Source organism: Silene latifolia, chromosome Y, assembly GCF_048544455.1.
Source record: "Silene latifolia isolate original U9 population chromosome Y, ASM4854445v1, whole genome shotgun sequence".
Taxonomy (NCBI): domain Eukaryota; kingdom Viridiplantae; phylum Streptophyta; class Magnoliopsida; order Caryophyllales; family Caryophyllaceae; genus Silene; species Silene latifolia.
Genome location: NC_133538.1, coordinates 370,025,580 through 370,048,566, shown reverse-complemented (window position 1 = coordinate 370,048,566; position 22,987 = coordinate 370,025,580). Strand labels below are relative to the sequence as shown.

At 42.1% G+C, this 22,987-nt stretch overlaps 1 non-coding gene across 1 annotated transcript; it reads left to right on the top strand.

Annotated features, from left to right (window-relative positions):
- The first annotated feature begins 839 nt into the window (after positions 1-839).
- Positions 840-946, top strand: LOC141637069 (small nucleolar RNA R71). The gene has a single exon (XR_012541632.1). It is a non-coding gene; the product is annotated as a small nucleolar RNA R71 (small nucleolar RNA).
- Positions 947-22,987: the final 22,041 nt, after the last annotated feature.

Below are 22,987 nucleotides of genomic sequence, written 5' to 3'. Positions count from 1 at the left end.
TTGGGGGATTACTTTGAGGTGGTAATTGCCCCTTTTGTCTTTGAGAACTTGAAGATGCTAGTTGAGTCAATTGGGTTTCCAACATTTTGGTGTGGGCTAGGATGTTGTTGATGGTGATTTCCTTTGCTTGACTATCCTTTTACATTTGAGTGAAAAACTCTTTTTGATTCTTTTGCATTTGGAGGACCGCTTTTTGGACATCAAAACCTTGGTCATTTTGTTGATTGTATGGAGTTTGGTTTTGGTAACCTTGGTTTTGGTTGTAAAAGGGTATTTGATTTTGGTTTCTCATGGGAGGTGAGGTGTATGTTGGTTGAGGGTTTTGAACATTTTGGCTTTTGTATGAGAGATTTGGGTGGAATTTGGTGTTTTCATTGTAATAATTTGAATAAGGGGTACCACTCTTGTATGCTTGAAAAGCATTCACTTGTTCATTTGTTCCCCTACATTCACTTTGGTCATGTCCCAAAGTTCCACAATTCTCACATATCCCGCTTGGGATTGATGAATATGCCGTCATGGCATTAACATGTTGCTTTGTTGATTTTGAGGCTTCTTCAAGTCTAGCCATAGCTTTTTCGAACTTCAAATTGATGGTATCAATGTGAGCACTAAGTTTAGCCCCCAATTGAGTATTAGAGTCCACTTCATGCTTTCCTCCTCTAGTAGCCTTGCGAGGTCTACTATATTGTGAATTATGGACCGCCATTTCCTCAATCTTGTTCCAAGTTTGATTATCGTAAACTTCGGTGAACATACCATTTGAACCCATGTTGAGAATGTTTCTTGAGTCTTCATAAAGACCATTCAAATATTGTTGTACCAAGAACCACTCGCTAAGTCCATGATGAGGACATGAGCGACAAATTCCCTCGAATCGCTCCCAAGCTTCACACAAAGATTCTTCATCTCTTTGCTTAAAGCCCGTAATTTGAGCTCTTAGCATGTTAGTCTTTTCCGGTGGGTAGAACTTTTTGTAGAAAGCTAGAGCCAATTTCTTCTAAGAGTCAATTCCGAGAGTAGCCTTATCAAGGCCTTTCAACCATTGTTTTGCGGTGCCAATTAGAGAAAATGGAAATAAGACCCATCGAATTTCGTCTTGAGTTACACCGGTTTGAGAAATTGCATCACAATAGTAAAAAAAAGTCTCCATGTGAGAGTGAGGGTCTTCACTAGGCATCCCCCCAAATTGGCTTCTTTTAACTAATTGGATAAATGCGGATTTGGCAATGAAATTTACGGTTAAGTGTTGTGGTGTGGGAGTACCATTGGGTAGGTTCTCCTCGGTTGGTACGGAATGTGATGAAAATTTAGGCATTGTGGGTTTATTTTGTGTTGGGTTCTCCTCACCTTCTCTTGCAAAAGGGTTGACGAACTCAATAGCGTTTGGTTAAATATCTACAACGTCACCAATACCTCTCAAAGTACCTCTAGCAAGTCTTCTATTGTTTGTCAAAGTTCTTTTAATTTCGTGATCAAAGGGTAACAAGTTACCTTGTGATCTTCTAGACATGCAAAATATCAAACAACTTGAAAATAATTAGAACAAACCTTGAGGAGTTTTAATTCCCCAAGGAAAAGAAAGACACAACTAATAACAATCTAAGAAAATCTAAATCAAGTTAACACCATCCCCGGCAACGGCGCCATTTTTGGTCGAGCCCTCTTGAGAGGTTTAGTTTTCGGTACTTGTCGTTGGGTGCACCTAGACCAAAACAATATTTATAACTCCACAACCAACTCTAATATTAGTAAAGAGGCAAGTAAAGGTCGGATCCCAAGGGACGTGTATTGAAGTGAGATTTTCAATTGCAAGTAGCGGTGTATAGGGGTGTCATAATTTGGGGTTGGAATAGAAGATCACTAAACTAAATAGCAATGAAAGTAAACAAGCAAGATGATTAAAAAGAGATGTAAACAATTGATAAAAGGCACTAGGGTGTCATGGGGTCATAGGGGATTCATGGGAATTGATCATACAAACATATTCTCAAATTATAAGCAAGCAATTATTGTTGTGATGGATCGAGTTGGTTTATATCTTAAAATCCTAGGAAAGTTTGGGTCCCGGAGCCAAATCGATTAGATTGTACAACACCTACAAGTCGACTTAATCTTCCCTACTCAACTATATGCATGGTCTAATGAGACTCGAGTTGGTTTATGTCTTACAAGTCTCATTGAAAAGGTAAGTGATGGGTAAAAAATGCAAGGATTCATAGGCTCGCAATTCATCAAACATAACATGTGCATAAGTTGAGATCACAACAAACAAGCAAATAAACTATGAAAACATATTAAATTAAGCATGAATCATCCCCCATGTTGGTTTCCCCTAATTACCCATTAACCCTAGTTAAGGAAACTACTCACTCATTATCATGTTGAACATGCTAGCAAGGTTGTCAATCATACCAACAAAGTAAAACATGATGAATAAATGAAGATGATTAACAATAATTAAAAAGGGATTAAGAGAATTATACCTACTAATGATTCCAATAATAAAGCAAAGAATAATAGAAGTACTTGATGATTGATTGGAAGGTTGTCAATCTCCCAATAATAACCCAAATAATCTTCAATTACCCAAAATGAAAGATGAACAAAAGAGAGATTAAGGAAATGAGATTTGTATTAAGACTTGATTAAAAGTTGATTACAAGATTAAAGAGAGATTAGAATGTTATAAACTACACTAAAGATTGATAAGAAGAACATGATTATCTAATTAGACTAATGGGGTATTTATAGTGGGGATTAGGTACACAAATTAGGGTTTACTATGGGCTTAAATGACGATTAAGTCCTTGAGGAATCGCTCCTCTCAGAAAAATATGCGAGTCTCCTTTTTGCTAGTCTTTCCGAGGTACGCGCATCCTTCATAGAACAAGAAGAAAACGGAATATATGTAACACAATCCGAGCGTCCAGGGCACGGGATGAGCGGATTGTCTGGCTTTTGGACGAGCGGATTCAATGGCTGGACGGCCGGATTGTGGGTCTTTAGGACGAGCGTCCCTCTGAAGAAGACCCTCGGATTCCTTGTCTTGGACGGGCGTCCAAGGGGCAATCCGCTCGGATTCTTAGTCAGCTTCTTCCCTTCTTCTTTTCTTCCTTCTTCTTCATATAATCCTTGGGGATTTCATCGGAGATGCAAGGATCTTTTCTCATGATTGCCTATCTACTACAATATGTACAAAGGCCTTCTAGTCTTGTCTTCTCTTTGATGCTTGGTCATTGAATTCAATCAATTTAGCTCCATTTTGCCATGAAAATACAAGGTTTGCTCTCCTTTCCTACCAAAGGATCAAAACCTCAAAGAATATGCAAAACAAAGGACTAAAGACAATAAATGACCTAAATATGCACTAAAAAGCATGGGAACCAGGCGAATTCGGGGACTAAATACGCTCAAATAATGGTCACACCACTTCTTCAGTTGTGATCTTGAGAATACGGCCTTGGCGATCGGTCCACTTGACGGTCTTCCTCCAGCCTTGTGTAGCTTTCTCCGGGTCAGTATCAGAGATTAAGGCGGTTGGGTCAAATTGGTTGTCCTTCAGGGCGATGTGGATGATGTCCTCATAGTCGAGGTGCTTGATGTTATCATCTCCGAATAGGAGAGTGAAAACTTGTCCGTCGAGGCATGGGGACGACCTGGACTCGGTTGATGCAGCTTCGGTGTTGTTGGGGATGAAGTAGCAGTCCTGGAAGACTTCTACACCCGATTGTTTGACCTTGGCCACAGAGTCATAGATCGGCTCAGGGAAGCCATAGTATAGTTCGGACTCTCCCTCGGGAACAAATTATCCATTGAGGGTAAAATGATAGGGATGGAGGATAACTCCGTGCTTCTTGCGCTTCCGAACTAGGAGGTTCAAATCCTGGATATCATCACTGGTAGGTTCATAGCCCAGCCCGAAGGGGATGTTGGGGACCTTAGCCTGTTTCAAGGGAGGTAAGGCGCTCTTCAGCGGGTTGAGGGGTAAACCCGGGAAATAACCCTGGCGCATCAGAATGCGGTTGACTTTGAGGTTAGCAAATGTGTCACAATCAAAGGGTGTTGATTTATCAGTTAGGGCATTCACAGCTTGAAATCTCCGCATCTCGTTGTCATCCTCCTCAATGGCCTGGGAGGCTATTCCCTTTTTCATGGCGGCTTTGATCGGGGAAGCAAGAATCGTAATCATTTTCCCGTTGAAGGGGACCCTGATTTTCTGATGAAGGGTAGAAGTAACCGCTTTGACGGCGTGAATCCAGGGACGTCCCAGAAGCATATTGAAGGAGGCGTTAATACCGACTACCTGAAAACTGGTTTGCCTTTCCAGTGGTCCGGTCGTGACGGTCAGAGTGATGAGCCCTGCGACCTTACGACGAGTGCCATCATAAGCGCGTACTCCTTGATTTGTTGGGACCAAATCAGCTTCTTTGATACCCAGTTTGTGAGCCGTTTTGAGGGGACTGACATTCACCGCGGATCCGTCATCCACAAGGACCATATGCACATTCTTTTTGAGGCATTGTACTGTGATGTACAGGGCCAGGTTGTGGTTGGCTCCGAAGGGAGGGATGTCTTCATCAGAGAAGATGATCGGGTTGCTCAGATCAGGGACGTCCCTTGTCATGTGTGCCACCACTTCTTCCGGGGAGGAGGTAGAGGGCACGGTCAGATTTCTCAAGGCTTGTCGTAGACCTTGTCGATGGTCGAAGGACGTGGAAATCAGTTGCCAAATTGAAGTTTCAGCTTTTGCCTTCTGCAGCTGTTTGAGGATCAAATTCACGGGAGCTTTTGGTTGAGTGCCCTCGTTCGGGACAAACTGGTCGCTCGTTGTTGGAACGACTGTTTGGTTTTGATAGGGGCGTCCGGACCGGGTAAGATGACCAATCTCTTTCGCCTGTTTCTCTTTCCCTAGGACAATATAGACATCTTCAACATCATCTCTCCAGATGCCATTGATTTCGGGATCTCGAGGGTACCTTGGAGGGGTATTCCTCGGTGGGCAGTTTTTGTGAGGGAAATTTTTGTGATGGCAGTTTTTGTGAGGGAAATGTTTATGAAGTTTATTATTGTGGGGGTGATTATTGTGAGGGTGGTTATCATGAGGTGCATGCCAGAATGGTCGCGGGAGCAATCCATCCTGGTGAGGGTAGTTTTGGGTGCCTGGGGGACCTTCCCTTGGGCGTGACGTTGGAGGATTGAAAATCAGTCGGCGGTAAGCATCGTCAAGTCGGGTAATCCTTTCGGAGAGACTGGTTATAGCTTCCTCAACTTGTTGGAACATGGCAGGCATAGTTGCAGCACTGAACACAAATACCCCGTCTGAGGCATCCCTCTCCAAGGCATTCACCTCGTCATCAATTGGCAGGATGAGGTGTGAGCAGTTCAAGGTTGGCTCATCATCGGAGATAGCATGGATTCCCAAAAGGTTTGTTTTGTTGTTTGGTTTAGTTGGTGGAGGCAAAGGCAATTCCCCTTTCTCGATCATGTCTTGGATGATGTGTTTGAGCTTGAAGCAGGTTTCCGTGTCATGCCCTTTCCCTTGGTGGTACTGACAGTAGGCATTAGGGTTCCAGAAGCGGGATTTCTTAGCATCAGACGGATCCAGGGTGGGTCCGATCGGTTGAAACTTCCCTTGGTCCATAAGCCTTTTCAGGGCACTTGCATAAGTTGACCCCATATTGGTGAACACTCTTTGGGGGCGCTCCGCTTTCTTGACGGTTGGTTCATGGAGGTTGACCTCATTAATCTTGTTCGTTTGAGCATAGGGGCGAGATCCGGTTGATGTGGACCCCTGGTAGCCTCTACCAGTGGTTTTGGCTAAATACCCTTGCGGAGGTCGTCTTCAATGCGTGTCCCAAGGATTTGTAGATCCTGGAACGTCTTGATGTTTTGGTACCTCAATAAGTTGGCATATACCAGGCAGATATTGTTGAAAAACTTTTCCACCAAGGTTGACTCACTCGGTTTGCTGACCAACTGAGTGCTTACCCTCCTCCAACGGGTTAGGAACTCGGTGAATCCCTCCTTGTCGTTTTGGGTTAGGACCTCAAGAGTATGGGTATTGGCTTGGATTTCAACATTGTTGGCATATTCCTTGGAAAATGTAACTGCGACCTCATCCCATGTAGTGAGGTTCTTCGAGTCAAGGGAGTAGTACCATTGGCGAGGGATCGGTTCCAAGGATGATGGAAAGATCCGGGTGAAAAGTTCCTATTTAACCCCTTTTATGGCCATGTAGTCTTTGAAGGCTCGAATATGATTGAGAGGGTCCTCCACTCCCTTGAATTTGGACACATCGGTCAAGGTAAAGTTGTCATGTAGTTGATCCCCAATAGGTTCAAACCTTCGGTTGTTCTCAAGATGGATATTATTACCCCGGGCTAGGAGTTGTTCTTCCAAGAGCTTGAGCCTTTTCTCAGTTTCAGTCAACGGCGAAGTGTTGTGCTCTACAGTTTCGTTGTTTTCCAGGGTGTCGATACGGGTCTCGACATGGTCCAGAGTGACCTTAAGAGCAGTGATCAGGCTGGCTAGCTGAGCAGTGGTTACATCTTTGTTGTCGTTGTTGTTGGACAAAGTCGAAGACGGGACCATGGTTATGAGGCTGAAAAAACGGCTCACATTAGAACTCAATCCTACATGATTCGAAGACTGAATGCAGAAAACAAAAAGGACAAGACAAAGATCAGACTCAACCAGATGAGGATGACCGTGTGTGGTACCTCGGTGCTGACTTGATTTATGACGTGACGGTGTTGACCGAACATTTGGCACGCGTCCAACGTAGCGGCATGACGCCATTGGATGAGTCTCGTGGTGATACGACTCATAAGTAAAGACCAATATGTACGTTTGGTTCGACTCGATAGACACGAGGCGGAATTGGAATGGTGGTCTGATGTTTTCTAAAATAGAAATTATCAAAAAGATTCTTTTGTCGCTTTATGGACGGTTTTTGAAATTCAAAATGTATGTTTTGAAAATCGAGTTTGAAATGTTTGAAAAGGTCTCAGGAACGGTGCATGGTCCTCGGGATCTCGAAAGTGTCTCGAGAAAAGGGGATGTGCCTTTCTCGGGTTTTGAAAGAGCCATTGTCGGCGCAAAACGGGTTAAAATCCGTGTCTAGACGCGTCGATTATAACGGCGTAAAAAGGTGTTTTGAAATGGTTATAGAAAACCGAGTTCGAAAATCGTCATTATGACGGCGTAGGAAGGCGTGTCGAAATGGTTATAAAAATCGGGTTTGAAAATCGTCATTACGACGGCCTAGAAAGGCGTGTTAAAATGTTTGAAAAAATCGGGTTTTAAAATCTTCATTAAGACGGCCTAGAAAGGCGTGTTGAAAAGCAACGGTCAGCGAAAGACCGAGGTTTGAAATGGCCATTATAACAGCGCAAAAAGGTGTTTTTGAAAGTTTGAAATGACATGGAAGGACTTATGATCATATAGCACATGAGCACTCACAGTTTCATTATTTTATGCATAATGCTGACACGGATTTTGGCTTAGAGGGTGGGTTACACACCAAGCAATCAAACCTCGATTTGCGAGAGGGATACCAATCCAAACAAAATGTTTAAGGAGGGTGCCCTAGCCTCGTGCTCGAAGGTAATGAAAGCTCTTTGACGAAACAGAATTGTGTATCGCCTATGGTAAGCTGGAATCAATCGGGATTCGAAACGCGGGGATGAGAAAACTCACGCCAAAGAGACGTGCCAATTGGTCGAAAAGGGTTAGGTTGTGGGCCCGGACAAGGAACCCGACCGTGACCGTAATATCAATTAATGCATTCCAACCAAGACCTCGTTCGAGTCTCACCATCTAGGGATCACAAAGACACAAGTGTCCTAGTTTTCCCCAGCGGAGTCGCCAATCTGTGGACATGGCCCACCTGCACGCCCAGCCGATCTGTGGACATACAGCGGTCTTTAGAAAGCCACGCTTGGCGACGTAAAAGTATGCTTTCGACCTGATTGTTTTAGATCGGTCGATTTCATCTCGGCAAGGGTCTCGAAACGATTAAAGATGTTCGGATGCGCCACCAAGCATTTGTGGGATGCTTGGAACCCGTTCGAATCAACTTTATACCTCGGTCAAACGAAGCACAAAGCAGTGTTTGACATAGGTACTAAAGATAAGGAATCATCGCTCCTTAGCATCCTATCTCTAGAATGACTCTCGTACGCCCTGGATAAGGTTGTTCACTATCCAAAGTTTCTGAGTAAGAGGTGAAGGTACGTATTGGGAAGCCCTTTAATCAGACACCCAATCCCGCCCGCGGTAGCGGCCTCTACTTATCGATCTTGGTTGGTTGAATGCAAAAGTTGATTAAACGGTTTAAATGCATATTTACGCATCCAATAGTTTAACCCTAACATGTGAGAGCTTTCTAAGTTGGTTGATTTAATCCAAATATCAAGTGTAAGATGTCGAGTTGGATTTATGGTTGATTTGCATGCAAGACAGAAATTAAACATCCATTTACCAAATTAGATTTATGGTGCATAACATGATCCATTTGTCTTAGTAAGACGTTTTGCAAATTCGGTTTTTGAATGAGCAAATTAGTCATCTGATCCGTCCTATATCCGGGTTAGCAGGAGTAGGGATCGTCCTAGATCAATGCTGGAAGGGGAACATACCCTGCATCAGGCAGCCAGAAGAGGCGCGAGCTTATTGGCGATGTAAGGGGGTCTCCCCTGGTCTGAAAATAGAAAAAGCAGTGGCATGTTTAGGCGCGGGTCTGTCAACGGTATATGACGCATTCTGACCATTGAAAAACGTTTAAAAAACGTGTTGCAAATGGTTATTTGACCCGTTTTGGTTTGAAAAGGCCGTTTAGGCCGCTTTTGTGTTGTTTTGAAGAACGAGACTTGAATAATCGTCCATGTTTTGACGATATTCGATGTCGGGTTCGACTTTGCAAGATTGACATGAATAATTTTGAAAATGATTATGAACTAATTGTTTTAAGTTCATTTGAATATAATTAGTCAATATTCATCATCGTACTCGGATTAAAATCTGACATGGTATGTAGAACCAAGGATGACTTTGTGTTGGTGACTAATACATTTATTTTGAAAATGTAAAGAAATGATGAAAGGCTTTAAAATACCTTCTAAAATGTCAAGAAATGAAATAAAAGACTATAAAATACCTTTTAAATGTAATTAACCAAATATTATCACCGAAACACGGATTAAACAGTCATGGTATTAAGAACCAAGGGTGAAAATTGTTTTATGTTTAAAAACTTGTAAAAATAAAAAGGATTTGAAAATATTGTGGGTTAATATCCGTATACTACCCCTTAAATTGCAGGACTATAACATAAATTTAGACATGCGAATATTGTCATAAAACATAAAAACAATAGAAACGATAAGGAACAAGAAATAACCTCGGGTCCTTTAAATTGTGGCGTAAAAAGAAGTAAATCAAAACAGATTTCCTCCTAATCGTTACACCCAAGACTTTGTCCGAGATATGCCCTTGTGCTAGTACAGTGTTCTCCGATTGCCTTGCAATATAGGGAGAACTGATGTGAGTTTTGTCGAGATGAGAGATCTCAGGTTTTTCAGAGGAGAATGCTCTTCAAAACCCTAGTTTTTCTGCAAATGAAATTGTCTAGGTCAAAAGGAGAGGGAGTCTCTCCTTTTGTTTGGTTCGGCCGGACCGAGTGCATGCATGGGGAAGTGGGCTTCCACTTCCTCTTAATTTTAGCTCGAGGTCCGATTCGCCAAATGCTAAAATGTATATGACGGGTTTATATTATAAATTGTTATCGGTTATCGGAAATTAAGGCATCAGCTAATAATACGGGTTAGTTGAATTATTAATTCGTGTCCGACAAAGCAAAGTATTGTATAATTATATTCAATATACATTTAATTAAATATAAATCGTTTATATTTAATTTTCGAATTAATGGTTAATTCGCCATAGCCCATGATATTTAATCCGTATTAAATATAATATCTCAACATCACATATTTGACTAATTACTAGTCAAATAACTCGGACTAACTGGTTAGTCAATTTTGGCATCTACATGATCTGTATTTCCATCTTTGTCACGTCTCTCAAACGTATCCTATAGGTGTGACTTTTAGGGACCGTTGATCACCGCCATCAGTATGACAATAACGTCAAACTTATCTAGCAAGCCAACCGTTATTGATAAACGTGGATCAACGGATAATAATACCAAAGTATGCCCTTTGATCCTTTTAGAGGTTTATAAGTCCTTGCACTAACTGTTAAGGACACCAACCCCAACAAGCTCCCACTTGTCCGTACAAGTGTATGTGCAATGACGTTATCCGCACTAACTGGAGGACACAAGCTCCAACAAACTCCCACTTGTCCGTACAAGTGTATGTGCGATAACCGATTCTCATATTCATTTAAAAATTTCTCCCACTCAATGTAAAACAATTTGCAGATCCGGATCCCTAAAGGTCGTATTTTACAATCGATCCGTATCTAGAGTGGTTTCCCCGACTAGAGAGTAACTTAAAGCGATAAAACGAATCCGTATCCGAGCATGGCCATGCATTTCGATTCTGACTCCTCGAGTGGCCCCGAGAAATATCGAGTACGATAAAGGCTGAATATTTCCTTCAACTCGACTCCTTCCGATCTAAGCACGGCATGAAATGACCCAGAAAAAATCTACTTGGCCCCTGTTACGGATGACCGTGAGAAAGAAACCAAAGTCACCCAAAATCTGCCGTAGTCTCAAGAGACAAGTCGATAGTCAAGAGATTCGACTCTAAGGATCACCATGGAAGTCCTATCCACGACCGGGCAACGAATGTTATAAAACATTTAGGACTCCACGTCGATGTCACAATGGTGTCCTACGAAATATCCGTATAAATCGCCTCGTGATTGGTGGTCAACCGGTTGACTTATGGCTCGTTGAACCCACCATCAACCAACGTCACAAAATAATTGCCGAGTTATCAGCTCATGTGGGCAATTAAGGACTAACAATATATGATGTTTGTTCAGTTCACTTTGTGGTGTTCAAAATCGTCGTACAATTCCACATGAAAAACAAAATATATATATAAAATATCAAAACGATGATGTCGTATAGAGTACAAAGGAGAATGAATCTGATCCATAAAAGAGTACTACAACTTGGGAACACGTTTGATTCCCATGGAATTAACGTGCCCTTCATGCTTATCTTGTCGTAATGCTTTAGTGAGAGGATGCGCTATGTTGTCATCTGTAGCAATCTTTTCTATCACTCTTGTCTTTTGCTCCACGTAATCCCGGATTAGATGAGCTTTCCGTTGTACATGTCTAGACTTGTTGCTAGACTTAGGCTCCTTAGCTTGGAAGATGGCACCACTATTGTCGCAATAGATGGTGATCGGGTCATTCGAACTAGGCACTACGGATAGTCCATGTAAGAATTGACGCATCCATATCGCTTCCTTTGTAGCTTCGGACGCGGCATAGTACTCGGACTCGGTCGTAGAATCTCAATGTGATTTGTTTGAACTCTTCCGGTGATGCAGCGCCATTAAGAGTAAAAACGAATCGACCGAGATTTCGAGTCATCACGATCCGTTTGGAAGCTAGCATCTGCAGAATCGGTTGCGCATAGCGTTTGGGAGCCTCCATAAGTCAATGCCCAATCTTTAGTCCTCCGGAGGTACTTAAGAATGTTCTTGACGCCCGACCAATGTGGTTCACCTGGTTCTTTGTTGGAATCGACTTGTCATACTCAATGCATATGCCACGTCCGGACGTGTGCATATCATGGCATACATGATTGATCCTATAGCCGAAGCATAAGGAATCCGTGTCATGCGCTCTTTCTCTTCCGGTGTCTCTGGTGCCAGAGACTTGCTCAAATGCACCCCTGGAGCCATAGGAAGAAACCCCTTCTTGGAGTTAGTCATCTTTGAATCTCTCTAGGACTTTGTCTATGTAAGACTCTGATCGAGAGATAACATCCGTCGTGATCTATCTCGATAGATACGGATGCCTAGAATTCTCTGTGCCTCTCCCAGATCTTTCATCCGGAAATGGTTTTTCAACCATACTTTCACCGAAGTTAAGAGAGGTATGTCATTCCCAATCGGGAGTATGTCGTCAACATACAATATTAGGAAGACAATCTTGCTCCCACTCGACTTGATATATAGACATGGTTCCTCGACCGATCGAGTGAATCCATTTTCTTTTATCACTTGGTCGAAGCGATGATTCCAACTCCTTGATGCTTGCTTAAGTCCATAAATGGAACGCTTAAGCTTGCACACTTTCTTAGGATGTCTTTGGATCGATGAACCCTTCGGGTTGTACCATGTACAACTCTTCCTCCAAAAAGCCGTTTAAGAAGGCGGTTTTCACGTCCATTTGCCAAATTTCATAGTCATGAAAAGCGGCAATCGCTAAGATAATCCGAATGGAACGCAAAGATAACTACGGGTGCAAAAATCTCATCGTAGTGCAAACCTGGCACTTGGGTGAAACCTTTTGCAACTAGTCGTGCTTTGTAGATATCTTTGCGACCTTCCACAGAATGCTTTATCTTGTAAAGCCATTTGCATTGAAGGGGACGAACCTTAGCGGGTAAGTCAACAAGATCCCACACGTTGTTCTCATACATGGAGTCCATCTCGGATTGCATGGCCTCAAGCCATAACTTTGAGTCGAAGCTGGTCATGGCACCTTTATAGGTTGCGGGTTCACTACTCGTTAAGAGTAGAACGTCATCTATGTCATGTTCCTCGACCATACCGATGTATCTGTCCGGAGGAAAAGAGACTCTTCCCGACCTCCTAGGTTCCTCAGGAATGTTCACCGCAGTAGGGATTGAAGGAATAGGTTCCTCCAATGGTTGCTCGGTGTTTGGTTATGGAATCTCCGACAGGTCGAAGGTTCTATCACTCTTTGCATTCTCGAGAAATTCCTTCTCTAAGAATGTCGCACTAGCCGCAACAAAAACACGTTGTTCGGTTGGCGAATAGAAGTAATGACCACGTGTTCCTTTAGGATAACCTATAAAGTATGTCTTGACCGATCGCGGGCCGAGCTTATCTTCAGTTCTCCACTTGACATAAGCCTCGCAGCCCCAAACCCGTATAAAGGACAAGTTAGGGACCGTTCCCTTCCATAGTTCATATGGAGTCTTGTCAACAGATTTAGACGGACTTGATTTAAGTATTAGAGCGGTGACAATAGAGCATAACCCCATAATGAATCGGGTAAAACCGTGTGACTCATCATGGATCGAACCATATCAAGTAGTGTTCGATTTCTCCGTTCGGACACACCATTCAACCGAGGTGTTCCGGTGGAGTTAATCGTAGGGCAATCCCACAGTCCTTTAGGTGTTGATCAAACTCGTGAGAAAGATACTCGCCACCACGATCTGAACGCAGTGTTTTAATCTTTCTACCTAATAGGTTCTGTACCCTATTTTGGTATTCCTTGAATTTCTCAAAGGATTCACTTTTGTGCTTCATTAAGTAGACATAGCCATATCTACTCAAATCGTCCGTGAAAGTGATGAAATACCTATAGCCTTCTCGTGCGGTGATTGACATAGGACCACATACATCCGTGTGTATGAGCCCTAATAGGTCAGCAGCGCGCATTCCAACACCTTTGAAGGAAATCCGAGTCATCTTACCGATGAGACATGATTCACACGTGCCAAATGATTGAAAATCAAAGGCCGAGATAGCTCCATGTTTGATGAGCTGTTTTACGCGTTTCTCATTAATGTGTCCCATACGGCAGTGCCATAGATACGTTTGATCTTTGTCACCAACCTTTAACTTTTTATTCATTACGTGTAATATTTCCAGGTCGATCTAAAACATAAATTCCGTTCATGGAAAGCGCTTATAGTAAATCATATCGTGTAATGAGAAAATGCAAGCATTGTTTTCTATTACAAATGAAAAACCAAGTTTATCAAGCGCAGAAACTGAAATAATGTTTTTGGAAAGACTAGGAACATAATAGCAATCATATAATGATAACTCAAATCCGCTTGGAAGCTGGATCACATATGTCCCCTTTGAGATGGCAGCTACTCTTGCTCCATTCCCAACACGCAGGTCCACCTCACCCTTTACGAGGGGTTCGATGTTTTGAGCCCCGCACATGATTACACAGATGAGAACCACAACCGGTATCAAGTACCCAAGTTAAAGTAACTTGCGTGGTTAATCTCAATCATATGAATAAAAGTAGAAGAGAGAGAAGACATACCAACGGGTTTAACACGACCTGCCTTTAAGTCCTCATGATAAACAGGACATGTGCGTCTCCAATGCCCAGTCTTGTGGCAATGATGGCATTCCATGTTTTCACTCTTTGTCATGCCCGATGAGTTACTCGCCTCACCAGGACCACTCTTCCCTGAACCCGACTTCTTGAACTTCGCCTTACCCTCGTTAGGTTTTGCCGGAGCTTTGCCCTTACCTTTCCCTTTGTTTGACACAACGAGAACATCTTGTTTCGAACTCCCACTGAACTTCATGTCCTTCTCGGTCTGTACGAGGAGGGAGTGCAATTCATGGGGAGTTTTCTTCAAATCATTCATATAGTAATTCGCTCTGAATTGCGAATAACCATCGTGGAGTGAGTGAAGAATACGGTCGATAACAATATTCTCGCGATGTTACGATTAAAGGTCTCCGGTTTCTCGACATTCTCAATCATCTTTGAGAATGTGTGGGCTAACCGGTTGGCCCTTCGGAGTCTCGCATCAAAGAAGCGAGTGGTATGCTCATAGGTCACGATTCTCGGTGCTTTCGAGAATTCCTTGGTGAGCGTGGTGAAAATCTTGTTTGCACCATGGGCTATGAAGCGTTTCTGCAAATTGGGTTCCATTGCAAAAATAAGTACGTTCTTTACCGCACCCGCTTCTAAAGCGAAATCGTTATACTTGTCGATCTCGTTTATTCCAGCCGTGGGGCCTGGGTTTAACGGCATGGGCTCAGCGGATATCCGAGCTTTCCGTCAGCGGCGGCATTCCGTAATCTGCCTCCCGAGTCAGCGAAGTTGGATCCGTCATTCTTGATCGAGTAGGTGATTCATCCGACTCATGAAGATCCTAAGCCAGGACTCACGGTCCAATGTGGCACTTGGCATTGGGTTATTACTTGAACCAGCCATTTGTTGTTTAGCAGTTTAATACGTGATCTACATTTGAAAAAGAAAGAAAAACAAAACGAAATAAGCAACTCATCGAGGTGATTTAAGTCTATTTTAAAATTCATTTTAAACATGTAGACTCTTGCACTTGCATAATTGATCTCCCTCAAGAATGATACAAGTGATCCCAAGACTCAATTTCTGTAAATTGATAAGCCAACTGTTTAGCTAATTCTTTCGGAAGAACTCTTGGTCGATAGATTTCTGTAAATCCTATCTATAGTCCACCATGATCACAGGATCGTACGAGTGACCATAGTGTTGAGATAAAATAGGTCAATCGGTTCCAACTTACCCGACGTAGAAGGGGTCATAGTATGCCTACCGACGAAGAAGGGACTCATTGGAGTTTGACCTATAAAGACCGTTCTCAATTTTAGTTTATACGAGGAAGATCCCATCAACAAAATTGTAATTCATTTTAAGTGAACGAATAACTAGCGTTTGTCGTGAATGAATTTATTCGGATGATGGCTTAAAACGTGTGACATGAGAATGTCAATGAAAACTAACTCGTGACCTCTATATGTGTCAGTTTTCATGCAATAAATTATAGGTGGTTTGGTTTTTAGGCGGAATATGATGCAAATAATCGTTGCGAAAAATAAATAAAGGAATGCAATATGTAAATAAAAATTTCCTAGTGTGGCCTATCCTAGTAAAAAGAACAAAATACAACTTTGGAATCCACCGTTGGACCCGAGAAGCTTGTCTTGTTGTTCCATCTTGATCCAAGTAGCGGGAGTGAGCATCTGGTCTCCGTCTTTGGTCTTCTCAAAAAATTACAATTAAAATTACAAAATATAAATCTAATTACATTCTAATAAAAACTGTAATTACAAGTGAAAAATCCAAAACGGAGATACGAGATCTCAAAATACAACCAAGACCGTGTTCCATCATTACGGTAACACGTTCTACTAAGGCCACACTAAGTTACAACCGATTGTAAAAATTAAATACGTAATAAAATGGCATTCACGGCATTCATAATTAACGAAAATAAAAATGCATCAACTAAAAACAAATTCATTCGTGACATAATTCCGTAATTATGTTAAATTTATCCAAACCACCTTTTAATGATTAAAATTCATGTGATAAAACCGCTTCTATCATTTAATTTTAATCCATTACAATCCGTCATTTTAAAGACGCTTTAAAACAACTATATGGTACGTGAGTGAACCGATTCACTATTAAGCGAGTGTACTATATCCGTATAAAGTACATATAGAAGCCAAAAGAAAATTTAAATCAAAAGAAACAAATTTTCAAAGCTGTTAAAGATGAAATCCCTCGATCCAGGGACACAAGTGCTCGATCGAGGAACAAAGGAACTCGATCGGTGAAGCGCAAGTCGATCGAGGGGTATGTCGGGAGTACTCGATCGACTAACCGTAGGTCGATCGAGTACCTATATCAACAAATCTGCTCGATCGAGTACGAGGACAACTCGATCGATCGAGCGAAGGGTTTTGAAAGGCGGTCGATCGAGTGCACAAAGAAGGACTCGATCGAGCAAAAAGGTTTTGAGCAGGTCGATCGAGTACATCGGGGACTCGATCGAGCAAAAAAATATCTGAGAAAAGCCACTCGATCGATTGAAAACTTGGTCGATCGAGTGCAAAAGTCTCTGGAAAATTCAAAACCCTCGTGAAAACATATTTCAAGACAAAATCAATTGCAAATTCGATCAAAAAAGCATTAAAACAAATTTGACAATTGACAAAACATGACATATTGTTATAATCTCTGTATAAAACAACAATATGCAAAAACCAAATCGAAAAATCATGAAATTACCGTGTAATACATGACACGGTTTAAAAAAAATCTGCCGTGTATACTAGGCACGGTTTTCAAAGCAGAAAATCATCGTTTCAAAAACGTTTTATGAAAAACACATGAAAAATTCACGTGGCCTCGCTCTGATACCACTTGTGGGTTAATATCCGTATACTACCCCTTAAATTGCAGGACTATAACATAAATTTAGACATGCGAATATTGTCATAAAACATAAAAACAATAGAAACGATAAGGAACAAGAAATAACCTCGGGTCCTTTAAATTGTGGCGTAAAGAACGAGAAATCAAAAAGATTTCCTCCTAATCGTTACACCCAAGACTTTGTCCGAGATATGCCCTTGTGCTAGTACAGTGTTCTCCGATTGCCTTGCAATATAGGGAGAAGCGATGTGAGTTTTGTCGAGATGAGAGATCTCGGGTTTTCGAGAGGAGAATGCTCTTCAAAACCCTAGTTTTTTACGCAAATGAAATTGTCAGGTCAAAAGGAGAGGGAGTCTCTCCTTTTGTTTGGTTCGGCCGGACCGAGTGCATGCATGGGGAAGTGGGCTTCCACTTCCTCTTAATTTTAGCTCGAGGTCCAGTTCGCAAATGCTAAAATGTATATGACGGGTTTATATTATAAAGCGTTATCGGTTATCGGAAATTAAGGCATCGCTAATAATACGGGTTAGTTGAATTATTAATTCGTGTCCGACAAAGACGATATTGTATAATTATATTCAATATACATTTAATTAAATATAAATCGTTTATATTTAATTTTACGAATTAATAGTTAATTCGCCATAGCCCATGATATTTAATCCGTATTAAATATAATATCTCAACATCACATATTTGACTAATTACTAGTCAAATAACTCGGACTAATTGGTTAGTCAATTTTGGCATCTACATGATTGTATTTCCATCTTTGTCACGTCTCTCAAACGTATCCTATAGGTGTGACTTTTAGGGACCAGTTGATCACCGCCATCTGTATGACAATAACGTCAAACTTATCTAGCAAGCCAACCGTTATTGATAAACGTGGATCAACTGATAATAATACCAAAGTATGCCCTTTGATCCTTTTAGAGGTTTATAAGTCCTTGCACTAACTGTTAAGGACACCAACCCCAACAAATATTTGAAATGGTAAAAACCGTTTACAAATATAAAAATGAAAAATAAAGGAAAAGAAGAGACCAAACACGGATTGGACTTAAGGCTGGTCCGGGTCCTTTAGGCGCGAGCCTATGTGCTACGTAAGTACCCTCTGCCTTAACCAAAAAGTTCGGTTTTGGCTCATTCTTCCCATGTTTTGGACCATGTTATGCATGATTTAGCATGTTATAGTCATGAAACAAGTGAAAACATGATAAAATAAGATTTTTACATCCTCATACTTACATGCTTGGCTTATGGCGAGAAACCGACGTAAGTGTATCAACTCATTTGGTCAGAAAAGACTCGGTTTAAAACCGTTTTAGTAAGTAAAAAGAGTGTTTTATTAAGTTTAGTGATGGTGCAGTGGTCGAGGTGGTCGGTCAAGTGATTTAATGCACGATGACGGTACCAAACAATGTGTAAGGCTCGTGTTTACGATCGGTAGTTGTAAACACGCGTCGGATTGTGACTTAGGAAGTCAAGTCGAGAGTTTTACGGGAGAAAAGAGGGGGCGGACACTCGCGTAACTTCTCAAAAGGTGGCATTTGAGGGGTATCTATAGGCAATAGTCCCCTTCAGATCAGCCCGCTGCTGCGCCAAATCGGCAATAGTCCCCTTTAGCTCATAGTTTTTCACGTTCGTAGCACGGCTGGTGGTCTGCACTATGTTGATCATCTTCCTATTATAGAGTGCAGACTGGAGGGTCTGGGGCAAGAAAGTCATAAATCAACAAGAGGAATCCAAGCAAAAGCAAACAAACAGGTAGAAAATGAAGAGTATTTACCATGAAGGCATTATGCACGTCGTTCTCAGCCATCTCCTCTGGGGAGAACTTTGAAAATTTCTCCTTCAGAGGAGGGAAGAGCAGCTGGTCGATCTCCGGCCAGTATGGCACCTTGTCCACATTCCCAAAACCCTCTGGGAAATTAGCGGTAATACCTCTGCTGGATGAAGCACGAGGACTGGTAGGAGGAGTAGGCGGATGACAAGACAACGGGTTAACCTCTAAGGGCTCGAGTGCAGTAGAACCGGAAAACATAGGAGGAGTCTGGAAGGAAGCAGCAGAAGCACTCCTCTTGGAGGCAGAGGCCACATCAGGGCCGGCAGAAGGTCTCTTACTTTTGGCGCTTTGGAGGATGATTTCTAAAGGATCAACTTTTGAATCTGCAAGCAGATGTAGTCTCAGACGACATGATACTTAGAACATCAGGAGAAACAGCATGCAAATTAAAACGGTTGTGGAAGTCTTACCAGAAGACATACTGTGAGCCGACTGAGGAGGGTTGGAGGAGGAAGCAGGTGAAAACCAGGGAGCAGGTCTGGGAACTTTCTCTCGGACTCAGAGATACTGAATAATTTGCTGCACGCAGGGATCTTGGCACCAATGCGGGTCAGGTCACAGGGGCCTGCATGAAGACGATGAAGTAAGCTAGTAAGCGGCGAGATAAAATAAATCAGGTGACAGGAAGGCTACTTACTCGAAGTTAGAACCCATTTCTCGAAGATGTAATCAGCAGAAGGCTGGATGGAGTCCTTCCTCACAAAGAAGTCCTCAAACCATTTCTCATCACGGGATTTGGACACGTGTTTGAAGGGAGCCTCTCCACGACCCCGGAATGAGAATTGAACCCTGCCCAGGGATCTGATGTTTTACATATGGGCTAGATCGCCCAGAGTGACAGGTTTACTAGTGTTCCGACCGGTGGCCAGAGAGTAGAGAAGAACCCTCCAGATGGCAGCAGAAATTTGTGCCATGACGAAGTTGTTGGTAAAGATGAAGTCTTGGATGAGTTTAGGAAAAGGAAAATGGAGGCCCTATCTAAATGGGTACAGATAAAAACCAACCCACCCCGGACGAAGGGCGACAACTTTCTGTCCCGGTCAGGGATGGCAATGTCCACCCCGTCACCAAGACCAAGCAGACTCTTGATCATAGGAATGTCGACCAGAGTCAAAGCGGAGTCACAGTCGTGGGGATGTTTAAAGAGCCCTCAAGAAGGAAAGGTTGGGTCAAGATTACGGTCAGCGGGCGTGGAGGTTGATGAAGATTGTCGAGTTTTACCCATGGCGAAGAAAGAGAAAATGGAAATCAAAGATGAAAAAGAGGAAGAATACCTAGTGAAAGAAACGGAGGGGAGTAAAACAGTGAAGCCGGCAAGACGAAAGAGGAGGGAAGTCGAGGGTTTAGAGAGAAGAACATTTTTTGAAATGATTTGGAGTTAATGAAAGTGAAAGGTGGAAGTTGGGGTTATAAAGAAGAGAGAGGGAAAAGGGGTGCGAGAAAAGAGGAATAGGGCGGCTGACGTGATGGATTGCAAGAGAAGGAGTGAAAAAGACGGCTTAGGGTTTTGGCATTCGATTACGTAAATTCCTTGCTCGACACCTTAAAGCGTACTTCACAAGAAATTTGGGGCAAACTGTTTGGGCTAAAAATAGCATAATAAGGAAGGCCGACTTAATGAAATAAAAGGTTATGAGAGGAGTGATAAGGAGGAAGGAAGCCCGTAATTAGGAAAAGGGGGAGCGGGCTGAAAGAAACCACGGGCCCATCAGAGAAGATGTCTGGATTAGGGAAAGACAAGTTATGGAGAAGATATGGAGATCAGGGAGAATTGGGAAAGGCGGCCGAGTTTGGAAAGAGTCCATATGGAAATTATATTCCCTTTCCATAATCAAAGTAGGACATATCTAGGTTTCTTACCTTATAAATAGCCAAGGAACCAAATCAAGAAGGACATTCAGATATTCACATATTTAACAACACGTTCACACATTCACATTCAAGAACACATCCACACCACGGCATTAGCATAATATTATACTCAAATATACATCCGTCCAAGATCTTGCAGGCCTGACGCCTAGCGCCAGCAGTATTAGCTTTACGCCTCAATTGTAATCATTCTCCTATTCAAGTAGTGCAATATTTGGCAGGGTACCGTCCCTCCCGCTGTTGTTCCCACATTGAGTTTTCCGCGTCACCAAATCTCACGTGTCAATTTACATTACGTACTTATTTTTCTATTTACTTATCAGACATACGAAGAATCATACAATCAACCAACGAGTAAGACTGCATTGACCCTAATCAATCAACTCGTTAATAAATACCTAAACAGATACCATGGTAAGGACAAGATGAGTGGAGATCTCTAAAACGTTCCCAAGCTTCACTTAGAGTTTCCATGGGTCTTTGTTTGAAGGTTTGAATCTCATGATGAATTCTTGCGATCTTAGATGGTGGGTAGAACTTATTGATGAATGCTCTGGATAAAGCTTCTCAAGTGGTAAACGTGCCCTGCTCATGAGAATTCAACCACTTCTTAGCATTGTCTTTTAAGGTGATGGGAAAGAGCATTAAGAGAATTTGCTCTTCGGTTACACCGTTGATCTTGATAGAGCTCGCTTTCGCTTTGAAGGAGGTGAGATGTTGGTGTGTATCCTCACTTTTCATCCCGTGGAAGATATCTTGTTGTATGTAGTTGATCACATGGTGTGGAAGTTCAAATGTATTGGGAGCGAGAGCTCCATAGTTGATAGCCGAACAAGCACGGTTGGGGTCCGGCCTATTGTAATATCCCATATTTTAGCTCGCCATATCGTCGTTTATAAGATTGTTTCATGGAGATTCAGTATCGTTTGTATGGGTGGAATGTTGTGAATGTGTTGGTGAATTTTGTGGTGAGTTGATGGGAGAGTTTTGTGGTGGAGAGTTATGTGGAATATGATGGAGTGATAGGGTGGAGAAAGAGGGTGGTTGGTTTAAATTATCAATTGTGAGATTTTGGGAGATTGGTGGGTTAAGAATGGGTGGGGATCCTCGAATTGCCGAAATAGCTAATCTTCTTCTTGCCCGGAATATCTTCTCGATCTCGTGATCAAGTGGGAAAAGAGGTCTGATGTAGCACTTATTCATGCACTTAACAAAAGATCAAATAGACCTAATGCAAGGGTTGCACTGGGACAAGGGGAGAAAACAAACAAGCAACAAATAAAAGAACTAAGCCTAGATGAAAGCAAATAATCTTATCCAATATTGTCTTCCCCGGCAACGGCGCCAAGAACTTGTTGTGCAAATTTATTACTTATAACCCCGCAAGTGTACGGTTGCCTGTTGTAGTATTGCGAGGGTCGAACCCAAGGGATGGAATTATTTCTCTAGGATAGTGTTTTAGCAGAAATTCTCACAGAGAAAATGTCCTGCCAGAGAAGGATTTGCAGGGTGATCTAACTCAAATTAAGTAGGCTGTCCAGTACGACAAAGTGAATAAAGAATAAATAAGAAAGTGAGACACAAGAATTTATACATAAAAAACCCTGGGAATAAGGGAAAAAAATGGGCACCAAGCCAGGAGGGATTATCACTATGATTTTAGGTATCCTGACAGGGAATGTGTATGTCAGGCAAAGGGCTTAGGTGTGGTTGCTTAATAATAAATCTAAGTAATGTTTTGATTACAAGTATGAGAGTAAAAGTACGAGTAAATGAGTGAGTAAGCAAGTGTGTCTCTTCTTTTCTTGTTCTTTGCTATTTATAGTAGCCTTGCAATGGTCCCTTGAGGTTGGTTGAGTGTTTCCTGGTAAATAGGCCTCGTGCCCTATTTACTCGAGAGTAGTTTTGTTGACTTCAGAAGTGGTTGCCTCTTTTCCTGCTATCTTGACCGTATCAATAGTTGTTGTGGACATTGTTGAATAAGTCTTCCGTACAAATAAGAACTACTTCGAAGACCTTTTGATGTTGCCTGACACCTTCAGGTTCTGCATTACCATGTGGCTTGGTGAGATGTCCCCTCTGGCCTGGCTTAACGAATGCCTGACCTGTCTTTCT